Source organism: Xenopus laevis, chromosome 1L (assembly GCF_017654675.1).
Source record: "Xenopus laevis strain J_2021 chromosome 1L, Xenopus_laevis_v10.1, whole genome shotgun sequence".
Lineage (NCBI taxonomy): Eukaryota > Metazoa > Chordata > Amphibia > Anura > Pipidae > Xenopus > Xenopus laevis.
The window spans coordinates 132050206-132064571 of record NC_054371.1 but is presented as its reverse complement, the minus strand read 5'-3'; positions in this window follow the sequence as shown (position 1 = coordinate 132064571).

The following is a 14366-nucleotide window of genomic DNA, read 5'->3' as shown; positions in this document are numbered from 1 at the left end:
TCCAATCTAGCTTTTCTATTCTTGATGCTTATAAGTGACTTATACCTTGCAGTGCACCCTCTCTATTTACTTTCATGCAGTCTTCTCTTTATGGTAGACTTGGATATTGATACACCTACCTCCTGAAGAGTGTTGTTCACTTAGCTGTTGTGAATGGGTTTCTTTTCACAATGGAAATGATTCTGCGATCATCCACCACTGTTGTCTTCCGTAGACGTACAGGTCTTTTTGCATTGCTGAGTTCACCAGTGCTTTCTTTCTCAGGATGTACCAAACTGTAGATTTTGCCACTCCTAATATTGAAGCAATTTCTCAAATGGTTTTTTTCTGTTTTTGCAACTTAAGGATGGCTTGTTTCAACTGCATGGAGAGCTCCTTTGACCGCATGTTGTCTGTTCACAGAAAATCTTCCACATACAACCCCCCCCCCTCAAATCAACTCCAGGGCTTTTATCTGCTTAATTGATAATGACTTAACAAAGGAATTGCCCACATATGCCCATGAAATAGCCTTTGAGTCAATTGTCCAATTACTTTTGAGCCCCTGAAATTAAGTGATTTTGTTAAAAAAGGCTTTAGTGCCTCACATTTTTATGCATTCTTTTTGTTCAACCCACTGAATTAAAGCTGAAAGTCTGCAGTTCAACTGCATCTGGTTTGTTTCATTTAAAATTCATTGTGGTAATGTACAGAACCAAAATTAGAAAATAATTGTCTTTGTCCATGTCTGTTATGGGCCTAACTTTGTTTGTTTAAATGTGTATTCTATTTCAAAACTAACTGCCAATAATTTCCTCCAACAAAAAATCTGAATATCTAGAATCAACATTATTCTAACACAAATTGACAGTGCCTCCTTCTGGCACAGTTATTGCATCAACATTGGATAATATACTGCAACAAGTAAATAGAGTTCTAAATGTATTGATTTTTTTGAATATTCGCTAGTGCACAGAAAATCTTTATTACAGAGGTATATCGTGACAAAGTGCTTATCCTGTAATGGCCTGGTCCTGACTGCAAAGGACCACTATACTGTAGTTTCTATTTTCCATATAGAAGCAGAAAATGTATTTAATAAATTTATCATGTCTTATCATTCATCGTGGGCCCAAGAAAAACACATATCCTTCTGCCTAGACTCCTGACCCTCCTGTATACAGTACAATGCTGCTGAATTCAGGCAGAGCTGTATTTATGGGGGAAGATGCAGGCTCATTAGCACAGAGAACTGCAGCAATTCTTTAAACAAGGAAGGCAATGCGTAATGGCAGCCCATTTTTTGCACTTTGTATATTGCTTTCCTAATTGCAAATAACTCTGTAGGGAGAGATATTTCCACTATTCCAGAAAAAAAAGCCAAACACAAATAATTTTGAGCATAGATTTTGAAAGCTTGAATAGTCATGATTTATTGAAGAAAAAAATGGCAAAAATACACATGAAAAAACAATAAGTAAGAGCTGGCAACTTTCTATAGAAGCCAATGGGAATCATCTTTTAAGATTTTAAGCAACCTTGATAATTACTTTCTCAGTTTATTAAAACAATCAATGTTTGCAGCCTCATTGAAAATGAACAGAACAATGCAACTTTCATTTGTTTGATGCAACTGGGAATATTCCCAGTCTTAAATATGCTTATTTTCCCAGTGGCTGTTTATGGGGGGACCTATTGGGCTACACAGTTATAGACCGTGAGCAGGGTGGGGGAATGTGGGGAGTGTAGTGACTAGAAGTGCTAATCGAAAGTGACTAATGGTAAATGACTGGCCCACCTCAGTGCCTGAGGTATGACTTTAGAATGTAATAAAATATCCAATTCTAAGCAACTTTTGATTTGGTCTTCATTATTTATAGTTTTTTAATTATTTACCGTCTTCTAACTCTTTCCACTGACCCCATCTAAAAACAAATGCTCTGTAAGGCTACACATATATTGTTATTGCTACTTTTTATTACTCATATTTCTATTCTGGCCTGTCCTATTCATATTACAGTCTCTTATTCAAATCAGTGCATGGTTGCTAGGAAAATGTGGACCCTAGCAACCAGATTGCTTAATTTTGCAAACTGGAGAGCTGCTGAATAAATAGCTAAATAACTCAAAAACCACAAACAATAAAACATGAAAACCAATTGAAAATTGTCTTTGAATATCACTCTCTCCATCATAATGTTAACTCAAAGGTGAACAACCCCTTTAATAAAAGAAATATTTGGGTTTCATGTTTAACTTGCAAAGGACTTTAATTATATATGGGTGACAGACCCCTTTAAATACAATAACAATTGGTTTATGTTAAAAATTTATATATATATCCCTTTCAGGTGCACATTGGAGCAATTATCGTAAGTAAGTAAAAACATATATATTTTGCTTCCTTATTTCTTAAAAAACTTTAAAAGTTAGACTGTAATATTAAGAAAACTACATACATAGCAAAATAGTATTTGGCAAAAATGATGTTTGGCAATGACAGACATACAATAAAAGTTTTATACAGAAGCAGAAACAGCATCTAGTTGAGAATGAAAGAAAACATCCAAACAAGCTAGCAGATAAAGCAAAAGTGGAATTGAAATCTCAGTATTGTTATGTCCAATGATAAGAGATATCACAGAACTGACAATCATAGATTAGAAAGAGCAAAATCTCCTCTCATGCTGCAGAGTATTCATTTTCAGAACTCTAATGGAACAATCACAATAGTAATAAACCTGCAATATGGCAAAAATGCTGCTGAAAGTAAGCACCATTGTAATCTTATAAAGTACATAAGGGATCTGGAAGAAAAAAATGACAAAGTAAAACAATAAATCGAACAGAAAGGACACATAAAATCTCAATATTGCACAATACTGAGCAACAGAACCAACATAATCATTGTACTCCCACTTTGGATTTATTTTTTTGCTTTATACTGCACAAAGGTGGGGACTGCCATACTAATCTTGATGAACATTTCTCCATAAACTGCAATGTCAACAGTTTAAGTTGTGTTTTCCGACAGACAATATGTCTTTACAATGTAGCTTTTAATAGGAATATGCATATTGCAGGAATATTTTGTTCTAAAATAACCATTATCTTAATAATATGTAACGCTAATCTGGGCTATCCACACCACAGATCACTCTGGATCAACCTCAGGGCAAATCATCTCTCCTGATTCCCTCTCTGCTGGGCAGGGCCGGGCTGCACCGCACAGGCGCCCAAGGCAAGCCGGCGGACGCTCGTGTGTGCATGCACAAGAAAGATGTGGTTTTTACTTCTCTTTGTGCTCCTGCACATGCGCAAACTGCTGCATACGTGCGCATGCGTGAATTGGTACGATCGTACATTCGCGCGCATGCGCAGGAGCGCAAGAAGACAGAAAATACATGTAGAGTCGGGTACCGGTCTGGGGGTAGGCGACAGAGGAGGTACATGCCTTGCGCCCTAGGCACGTGCCTACTCTGCCTACCCTTTGGCCCGGCCCTGCCACTGGGATCCCTATACTACAGGCAATATGGCCTAGGAGAGATACCTCCAAACTGTTCTGCGTTGGAGCTCAGAACTGCTCTTTTTAGCTCAACCCTGACTATCTTACACTCCTAGAGTGTACTAGTACTGGGAACTCACCTGCCACTTTCTATTCACATTCACGGGGTTGCCTGGTCCCCGACTTGGACACATGACTTTCTGGGCCTTGCTGTACCCAGGCTCCCCTGGGCACACCCAGCTGGATCAGCATCCAGCAGCCAAAGAGGAAGAGGCCACTCCTTACACACACTATAGTGCAGTGTGGCACCTCATATCACCTCTTGGCCAAAAACACTGAGCAAAGGGAGGGGCCTTAAAGCCATAGGGGCAGATTAACCCCCTATGGGCCCCTACAAATATATAACAGTTTAATTTTTTTAAATACTCTCTACTGGTCTTTTATTGTTTTTCCAAATATTGTTGTTTTCTTGTAAGCCAGTTATGACTTGGTTCACCTAAGACATTACTTGCTTATATGTATATATTTTTCTAGCTGAAAGCTTTAACAACATTTAGGGGGTGTATTAAACTTTTTATTTTGGGGGGGAAGGAAACTTGCACAACAGTAACAAAAGGCATTTGGGACTTTTCCTGTGGTCAAGATATTTGTATTTATTACAATTCTTGAATTGGTTAATCTTCACTGTATTTTTTCTCTACGAATACACGGCATTGCACATTTTCATAATAAAAAAGATTGCTGCAGTTTTTTTCTGTGATTGGGATTAAATCCTATGCTCCAAACTGGTAGTAGATTTTCTGCACATGCACAGGATCATATAGAATACTACAGATTGATTTGAGTTAATTGGATAAATGGGCAGCAAATCTGCAAATGAGGTTCAATGATGATAAATGCGAGTTTATGTACTTGGGCAAAAATAATATGAATTACTATACTATACTATAACTAGCTTTATACGAAATGAAAGCATGTTCAGCCTTCTTAATTGAAAAGTTCTGGCAATTTTGTGAATAACAGTCTGTTCAACTCTATGCAATGACAGTCAGCCAGTACTAAAGCAAATAAAGTACTCTTGCATAAAAAAGAGCCTATGATTAAGGGGCCGATTCACTAAGGGTCGAATATCGAGGGTTAATTAACCCTCGATATTCGACTAGGAATTAAAATCCTTCGACTTCGAATATCGAAGTCGAAGGATTTAGCGCAGATAGTTCGATCGAACGATCGAAGGATAATTCCTTCGATCAAATGATTAAATCCTTCGAATCGAACGATTCGAAGGATTTTAATCCAATGATCGAAGGAATATCCTTCGATCAAAAAAAGTTAGCCAAGCCTATGGGGACCTTCCCCATAGGCTAACATTGACTTCGGTAGCTTTTAGATGTCGAACTAGGGGGTCGAAGTTTTTTTTAAAGAGACAGTACTTCGACTATTGAATGGTCGAATAGTCGAACGATTTTTAGTTCGAATAGTTCGATTTGAAGTCGTAGTCGTAGGTCGAAGTAGCCCATTCGATGGTCGAAGTAGCCCAAAAAAACTCAAAGTTTTTTACCTTCGAATCCTTCACTCGAAGTTAATGAATCGGCCCCAAAGTGTTTAAGACACGAAACACGTAAGGCTGTGGACACAATAAACATTTTTTACTTTGAACTATTGTCCTGGTGGAAGTTTGCCTACATTGAGTGCCTGCTCTCAATTGGTTTTTGGTTTGTCCGCTCCCCGTGCTGAGGGCTCAGGGCGGTTCACCAGGGCCACTTCCCCTATGTGGTGAGCAACTGCTTTACCTTTGGAGACCCTATACCACAGATGTATCAAAACTGAGGGATCAAAACATACTTTTGCTTCTTTATAGATCCCTGGTAAAGCCTCACCTTGATCATATTTATGTGCTGGAAAGAGTACAGAGACAGCAACTGAACTGGTAAACAACAATTAAACTACACTAAATTAAAACTACAATTAAAACTACAACTACAATAGAAAAGACTATGGGGCAGATTTACTAAGCTCGAGTGAATTTTCAAAGTCCAAAAAGTTTGAATATCAAAGTAATTTTTTGAATACTTCGACCATCGAATAGGATACTATGACTTCGAATTTATTTAGACTTCGATTCAAAGTAAAAATAGTTCGAATATTTGACCATTTGATAGTACTGTCTCATTTAAAAAACCTTCGATTTCAATACTTTGCCAAATTAAAGCTATCAAATTGCTCTATGGCCTATGGGGACCTTCCAGTGCATTTTTTAAAGTTTTTGGCATCGAATAAAAATCTTTCAATCGATCGCTAAAAATTGTTTGAATCGTTCGATTCAAAGGATTTAATCGTTCGATCGAACGATTTTTATTCAATTGATCGAATGCTATTTTATCTCTAAATCCTTCGAATTTGGAATTTCAATTAGAAGGATTTCAATTTGATGGTCGAATTTCAAGGGTTTTAACCCCTCGAAATGCAACCCTTGATAAATCTGCCCCTATGAGTTGAAGTTTTCTCTGGAGAAAAGACACTTGTGTGGGGACAAAATTACTCTTTTTTTTTTTTTTTAAAGTTTTTATTTAACATTTTGCAATTCAAAAGACAAACAATTGCAATGTCTCAAAACAATGAATATATTCCAGAACAGTTGTGTTTCCTTATACAAGAACATCGAAATACATGCATCTTAAAGTCATCAGTCATTGACCGTTGGACGAGAGGGGGAACAGCTTCAAGCATTACTATTCTAGTACTTCAATCCAGCTCCCCCATATCGCCTGAAATTTTTCGGGGCAACCCCTGGCCAAGTATACCGCCTTATGGAGCGGCAAGACATTATCTATGAGAGCTTTCCATCTGGCTAGCGTGGGGGGTCTGGTGTCTTTCCAGGTAAGAAGAATAGTCTTTTTGGCAAAAAAGAGAAGTTGCAAATAGAACTGCCTTTGATACGAGGGAAGCGTAAGAGGTTCTATAAGACCCATCAGACACAGCTCCGGGGAGAATATGTAGGGGAGAGCAAAGTTATCCCGAATAAAGCTCAAAATTTCCCCCCAGTACCTTTGCATATAAGGACATTCCCAAAATACATGATACATGGTTCCTATGTCTATTCCACATTTATAGCATGTGTCCGGTGTACCTGGGTATATTCGTGCAAGTCTATAGGGGGTCAAATAGGCCCTATGGAAAAATTTGATTTGGATAAGTCTGTCTCTATTGGATATATTCAGTGATGGGATCTGCTCGAGAGCCGCGAGCCATGCTTCTTCAGTTAGATCCGGAATATCTGCTTGCCACTTTGTACGCACCTTTTCTAAGCGGGTATCCAAAGGTTTTTGTAGTATGGCATATATCGAAGAAACCACTTTCTGAAGTTCAGGTTGTCTGAGGTATCGTTCAAGTGTAGTCTGTTTTATATTTATGGGTCTGACCTGGAACTGTGTCTGAAAGGCATGACAGAGTTGTATATATCGAAAAATCATTCTAGTTGGGAGTTGGTGCTCATGTTGAAGGATCGGGTATGGCTTTAGCTGTCCTTGTTCCACTATTTGCTCAAGGTATTTAATACCTAGAGAAGCCCATGTGCTTGCATCATGTAACTGCTTAAAGTGAGGGAGATTCGGGTTATCCCAAAGAGGAGTGCCTGGAGACCAATTGGCCAGACCTAGGTATAATTTTTTCATATACATGTCATAGATCTTCATAACTGGGGTCATGGAGGCTATGTGCGGAAAGGCACAATGGGGGCCTCTATATAGGTGGTTAGCTAGAGCTTCCATAGATGTGGCGTTAGCCGCCTCAATTAAGAAGGCTTGGTTATTTAGGTCTGGCACTAGCCACCATCGCGCATATACCAATTGAGAGGCATGATAGTAGAGTAAGAAATTTGGCAGAGCTAAGCCGCCTTTGGAGGTCGGGGATTGTAAGGCAGCGAGACTGATGCGAGGTGTCTTATTGGCCCAAATAAAGGAGTTGGTTATTTTGTCTATTTGTTTGAACCATTTTTGAGGAAGATATACCGGGGCATTATGTAGCTTGTAAAGAAATTTCGGAAGGAAAATCATCTTCACTATATTAGCTCTCCCAACCAGTGATAGAGGCAAGTTGGCCCATAGGGTGGTTTTCCTGCGATATTCTTGGAGGACTGGATCTAAATTGTCTTGCACGTAATTAGCGGGGTCTCTAGATATAATCACCCCTAGATATTTGAAGGAGGTGGTCCATTTCAATTGGGATATATTTGGATCAGGGGCGGGAATCGGATCAACAGGGAAAATGGTTGATTTCTCCCAGTTGACTTTTAGGCCCGAATATGTTCCGTATCTGTTTACTAGTTGGAAGAGGGTATTTAGAGAGCTGTTCGGGTCTGCAAGGTACACTAACATATCGTCCGCGTACAGAGAGGTTTTTTCCTCTATTTGCCCCTTTTTCATGCCGATAATATCACTGTTGTTTCGGATTTGAATAGCCAGGGGTTCTATGGCTAGTGCAAACAGGAAGGGTGAGAGAGGGCACCCCTGTCTTGTGCCCCTTTGCAGTCTAAAGAGCTGTGAAGTGTAAGAGTTAACCTTTATCTGACTCTCTGGCGCTTTGTAGACTGCCTTAAGTCCTTTAATAAATCTGTCACCAAACCCAAATCGGGCCAACACTTCCCAGAGGTAATCCCACTCGACTGTGTCGAATGCCTTCGCTGTATCGAGGGAGACTACCACTCTGGATCCTTTATTGTCATGGTGTGTTTGCAAGTTAGTGTAAAGGCGCCTGATGTTTATATCAGTAGCTCTCTTCGGCATAAACCCCGTTTGATCCGGATGTATGAGATCTTCTATTACTAGCTTAAGTCGGGAGGCAAGTAGTTTGGTGAAAATCTTTATATCAACATTTAGCAGTGAGATAGGGCGATAGGAATCACATAAATGACTAGGTCTACCCTGTTTTAATATAACCGATATCCTCGCCTGCGTAGAAGAATGTGGGATTTCACCTGTATCTATAACAGTGTTCCAAAGTGAAGTGAGTATTGGGGTAAGTGTTTTAGTGTTGGCTTTGTACCACTCAATCGGAATTCCATCCGGACCTGGGGATTCGTTGTTAGGGAAGCTTGCTATAGCGGTGGCTACTTCTGCCTCCTTTAAAGGGGCATCGAGGAGTGAGGCTTGATCTGCAGTTAATTTGGGGAGTAGGATAGAGGCCAGGTATTCCGTGAGGTTCAACCCACTATCTTTTCGAGAGCGATATAACTCTTCATAAAATTTCCCAAAGGCATTTGCTATCTCTAGTGGGTCATGGAGTTCCTCCCCTGAGGGCTTAACCAGTCTGGATACAGCTGTCACCTCGTGAGGCTCCCTCACTAATAGTGCCAATAGTTTTGCCACTCTTATCACCCCTATCATACCATGCTGCTCGTCTATTAATTTCAAATTGGGAGAATTTATCTATGAGTAAAAGGTCAAGATTTCTTTGTGCTAGCATCATATCTTGTCTGTTAAGGGGACTATCATCTTGAGCTAAATTGCTCTCTGCTGTTTGGAGATGGGCTTTCGCATTATCTAGAGATGCATCAATTTTCTGGCGTTCTCTCTTAATGAGAGAAATATACGTACCCCGAGTCCATGCTTTACACGCATCCCATACTATGGTGTCTTTTGCTGTTTCGAGGTTCATGTCAAAGAATTCAGTAAGTAGGGGCTGAAAACTCTCTTGGATATTCTGATTATGAACCCATTTAGGGGACAGGCGCCAAGGGCGGGGGTTGCTCAGGCGCCGGGAATGAAAGTGTTAATTGGAGGGGTGCGTGATCTGAGCAGACCCGTGGAAGGTATTCAGCTGATTGAATGAGTCGAAGAGCCTCCTTGTTTGCCAAAGCCAAATCTATACGAGAGAGGGCCGAACTAGCAATCGTGTAACAAGAATATTGCCGAGCAGTGGGGTGTTTAGATCTCCATACCTCTATAAGCCCGACTCCTGTGAGCCAATTAACAAATGTTGAGGTGTCATGAGGTCAGAGGTCTAAGTCTGTCTAGAGACGGGTCTGGCACTGCGTTAAAATCTCCTAACCAGAAAGTTGGATGAGGCCCCATTTCAGCTATACGAATCAAGATTTCTTCCAGCAGGACTACAGTGAAAGGGGGAGGAACATATACATTCACGATTATAAAACAGTAATTGAATAACTGACATTTGAGGGCTAGATATCGCCCCTTTGGATCTGTGTGAAGGTCCGCCACTCCGAGGCCCAAACCTTTCTTTGTAAATATTGCTACCCCTCTGGAATGAGTGGAATATTCAGCGTGATATAGGCTACCCACCCATGCTCTTCTCAGAGCCAGAACTCTCTGCCCTGTCAGATGCGTTTCTTGAAGCAGGCATATATCAGCACCTGATTTCTTGAGATAATCCATAACTACAGATCTTTTAATGCGATCATTTAAACCCCGTGTATTCCACGAGACCACTTGTATTTTACGCTGTTTGTATGCCATGACTATATTTAAATCGTAACTCTATATTGTAGCTTGGGGGAAAACCTTTGTGAGGCCCTACCTTCCCACGACCATCTGAAATATCTACAGCGTCTGGTGTAATAGGAAAACAATTTGCTAATAGAGACATTGCAATAACAATTATCCCATTTCCTAATCGGAAATTTCCACCCTCCCGGTAACCCCTTGTAACTCGGGGGTACATGAATCCCAAAACCTTTAACATTCCCATGGCAATACTAGGCCAGTGGCCAATTAACAAGTGAGTGAGTCTCTGTATCCGTACAGTGCAATAAGCTCCGTGTTATTGCCAATATGTTTCTGCTGCTACTCAAATCTAGTCCAGAGTGAATGTTCATAGCTCTACCTGAGGATCAGAGGGAAGGATGAGTGCACCCGTAATGACAGTCCGCCGAAAAATGGAATCCCTCTTTGATTATGTGGTAAAGTAAGCAAAGTTCCCAACTAGAGTCTGTGTGCTATTTGGATATTCAATAAAGTACATAAGATAAGATATACGACCTGTTTGATGACCAAGCTTGAAGATTAATCATTAGGCCTTGTGGGAGAAGCCGGCCGGCGTTCTAGCCACTGGATGACGTCTTTCGGATTGTCGAAAAATAGTGCCTTTTCCCCATCAAGGATCCTCATCTTGGCAGGATAAAGCATGGCATATTTCACTCCTTTTTCTCGCAGTTTGCGGCGTGCTTCCGTGAAGGTGCCTCTCCTCTTTTGAACGCTAGGGAATAGTCTGGGTATATGGATATTCTTGTGTTTTGGTAAAGGATATCTCCTTTTTCTCTGGCTGCTCTAAGTGCAGCATCGCGATCCCTGTAGTTAAGCAGCTTCAGAATGAGGGTTCTCGGCGGAGCGCCTGGTGGGGGCTTTCTGGCGGGCATGCGGTGAGCTCTCTCGACCACAAAGTGTTGGGAGAATGTATTGAGACCCAGAGTTTCCTTAAGCCATCCCTCCACAAAGTCTTCCACCTTTGGTCCCTCACATCCCTCTGGGAGGCCCACCAACCTGAGGTTTGATCTGCGATTCCGGTTTTCCAGGTCATCAAGCCTGGCAGCCATATCCACTGAGTCCCGATGTAGTTGTCGGACTTGCTGTGTGAGGGGTCGCACTTCATCTTCGAGGTCACCCACCCTTCTCTCCGCCTCTGTGGTTCGCTCGCGAACCGCTTGCAGGTCCTGTCTCAGGAGGGAGAGATCAATGCGCACCTCTTCTATTTTGGAGGTGAGATTCGCACTGGTTTGGGCCAGAGTAGCAGTAAGTGTGTTTTTCGATTCAGCAATTGCTTGTAGCAGCAGTTGAGTGGATTGGGATGTCAGCTCAGAACCCATATCTGGTGTCGTAGCTAAATCAGAAGCGCGTGTTGTCGGCTCTAGACTTTGTGAGGCGCCTCCATTTTGATTAGGTCCTCGTGGCGGGGTAGTTGGTTTAGCATAGCCATCAATGCGTTTCTGGGCTGCTTTTCGCATTTTTCACCCTGCGAATCTACCCGCTGGATGCCTCGCCGCAAACTGGAATGCTATAATTCTCAGATCGGTAGCAGTAACGCAATTTTCAGGGTGACGGAGCTATCGCACTGTATTTCTGTCTATGTCAGCATTGGAGCCGCTCTACTTTTCTCTACTTTTCCCCAGGGTTACGGAGCAATCACTCCCAGACCCCTCTAGTTCGGCTGCTGAGCCACAGTCCCGGATCTCTACCGTTAGTAAGTGAGTGTCCTTAGACGGAAGGGTTGTGGTATTGCACCCTGTGCCGTATGGTATTATAGATGAATCTGAGTGTAACACACACTGTTTGCTCCAGGAACATAGAGATCCAGACCTGACTGTATGGCTTGAGTTTAGGCAGCTAGGGGGATCAGTTATCCTTTATTGTCCCAATAGGGCGCTGGTAGAAATAATGCCCCTGTGTTCGTGCAGGCTTATTATGATAGGCTTATTGAGCTACAGGGGTTGAAGTTGCCGCCCCTGCTGCCCTGAGTGTCTTAGTATCTGCCTTGTAATGGGCCCCAGGGCTCCAGGTGTACTCACCCCGCTGTAACTAACCCTCCGTTATGCTTTGGAAGGCTCCCGCTGGGTCCGCCAGATGTTTTCCCGAGGACCGCGCTCACATATGTGTCTCGGCGGGAAGCCGCAGTTACCCGAGGCCGCGGCTTTGCGCGGCTCCTAGGCCTCAAGCGGAGCTCCGGTTCTGTAGGTGCCGACAGCTTGCTTTTTTCGAGGGGGAAGGTGGTGAGGGATCCCCGGACCTCTGAGGCTTGCAGTAGAGGTTATGTGGCAGCTTTAGAGGGGTAGGAAGGAGGTGGTTGGAGTTAGAGCCCTGGGAGAGCCCCAAAAGTACGTGCTGCTCGTTTGCTAGCTTGGCCACGCCCCCACAAAATTACTCTTTAATAGCACATAAGAGCATATTATTGACAGATATCATCCTTTTTTTACATCTTAATACAAAAGCCCAGAAGCTACCACTTATACTTAAGGGGTTGTTCACTTTGCAAACACTTTTTTCAGTTCTGTTGTTTTCAGATTGTTCCCCAGAAATAAAGACTTTTTTCAATTACTTTCCATTATTTATTTTCTACTTTTTTTCTAAAATCTAGGTTTAAAGTTGAATATTCATGTCTCTGGTGACTCTGGCAGCTCAATAATTCAGGTGCCGACTCTAAACTGTTACAATTTTGCAAAATTTAGTTGATACATTTCTCAGCAGCATCTCTGGAGTATTAGCAACTTTTGTATCAATTCTAACATCTGCCTGTAATGAAACCCAGAGATTCTGCTCAGCAGGGACAAAGATCAGAAATGTATCAAATAAATGTATCCATTTAGAACAGTTGACAGGGTTTGTGACCCCCCTTCCCAGAGATGCTTTAGAAGGTGAAAATTACACTTTACACTTTAATATTATAAAAATGGTGACACATAGAAAATAGAAAGTAATTGGAAAAAGTTATTATTTCTGGTAATCTATCTGAAACCAACTAGTTGTTTGAAGGTGAACAACCCCTTTAAGGAACTGAATATCCACATGTGTCCAAAGTTTCGGTCCCACCTCGGGATCTTTCTCAAAAAGTATATATATATATATATATATATATATATATATATATATATATATATATATATATATATATATATATATATATATAAATATGCGCTCTGGATCATTTTAAAAGAGAACTAAAGCCTAACTATAGAAGTAGCTAGAAATGTTGTACATGATGTTTTTTACTTCTGTTCCAGCCCAAGGCAACCATAGCCCTTTAGCAGTAAAGATCTGTGTCTCCAAAGATGCCCCTGTAGCTCCCCATCTTCTTTTCTGCTGATTCACTGCATATGCTCTATGATGCTGTCAGTTACTGAGCTTAGGGATCCACTCACAATATACAGTACCCACAGAATAGAAATGTCACAATGTAAGGCTGATTAGTAATTATTACAGATAATTACTACATGTCAGCACAGAAACCAGTGCAATTAGCATCAGGATGTAATAATCAGTCCTGTAGCATCAGCTTATATTACAGACCAACCTCATTTTCTGCTGGATAATTATTGATGTGTAAAAGAAACGGATCCGCACACAAACCGATTAGTGCAGTCGGGGATTATCCCCTTTTATTCAGCCACCAAACATCTGATGTTTGGTGGCTGAATAAAAGGGGATAATCCCCGACTGCACTAATCGGTGTGTGTGCGGATCCGTTTCTTTTACACATTGGTTGCTAAGGGACCCGGCCGGGTCAACGGAAGGAACGCACCACCAGCTTGCAGGATTGGTGAACTACAGGTGTGCGGTAGGATAATTACAGGATAAATATTGATGACACCTAAGCTTAGCTTCTCAAAAGCTGCTCAGAGCCCACTGAGCATGTGTCACAGACACTTTCCAAGATGGTGACCCCCTGTGACAAGTTTGAAGCCCTGATTCATTGCTGCTATTGACAAGCTGAAACTTTAGGCTGGTGCAATAAGTTCAGTATATAAAATATGCCATTTTAGGGTTTAGTTCTCCTTTAAGGGCTTGGATTTGATTAATAGTAATGTTTTTTTTAACTCCAAGCAACTATGTAAATATGTAACTATACTTTTTTAATACATGTTTTGGAATGTATTAATCAGTCATGTAGTCAATATATTATTTGACTAATAATGCTTAGTGCAGTATTGATGAAGATACAGCAATGTAATTGATCTGAAACTATTTGCCATGAAAAGGCATGTTTTGCATATAAAGTAACAGTCATGGGTATTTGACTCTAAATAACACTGGGATTGTGCTGATATTGTAACTTAGATGTCACTGGTCAAGCAATATCTGAATGTAAGAAGTTGCTTGCTCTCTGTAATGTATCTCTTGCTATAATACAATGCTGCTAATCAGTTGCTGTTCTGACT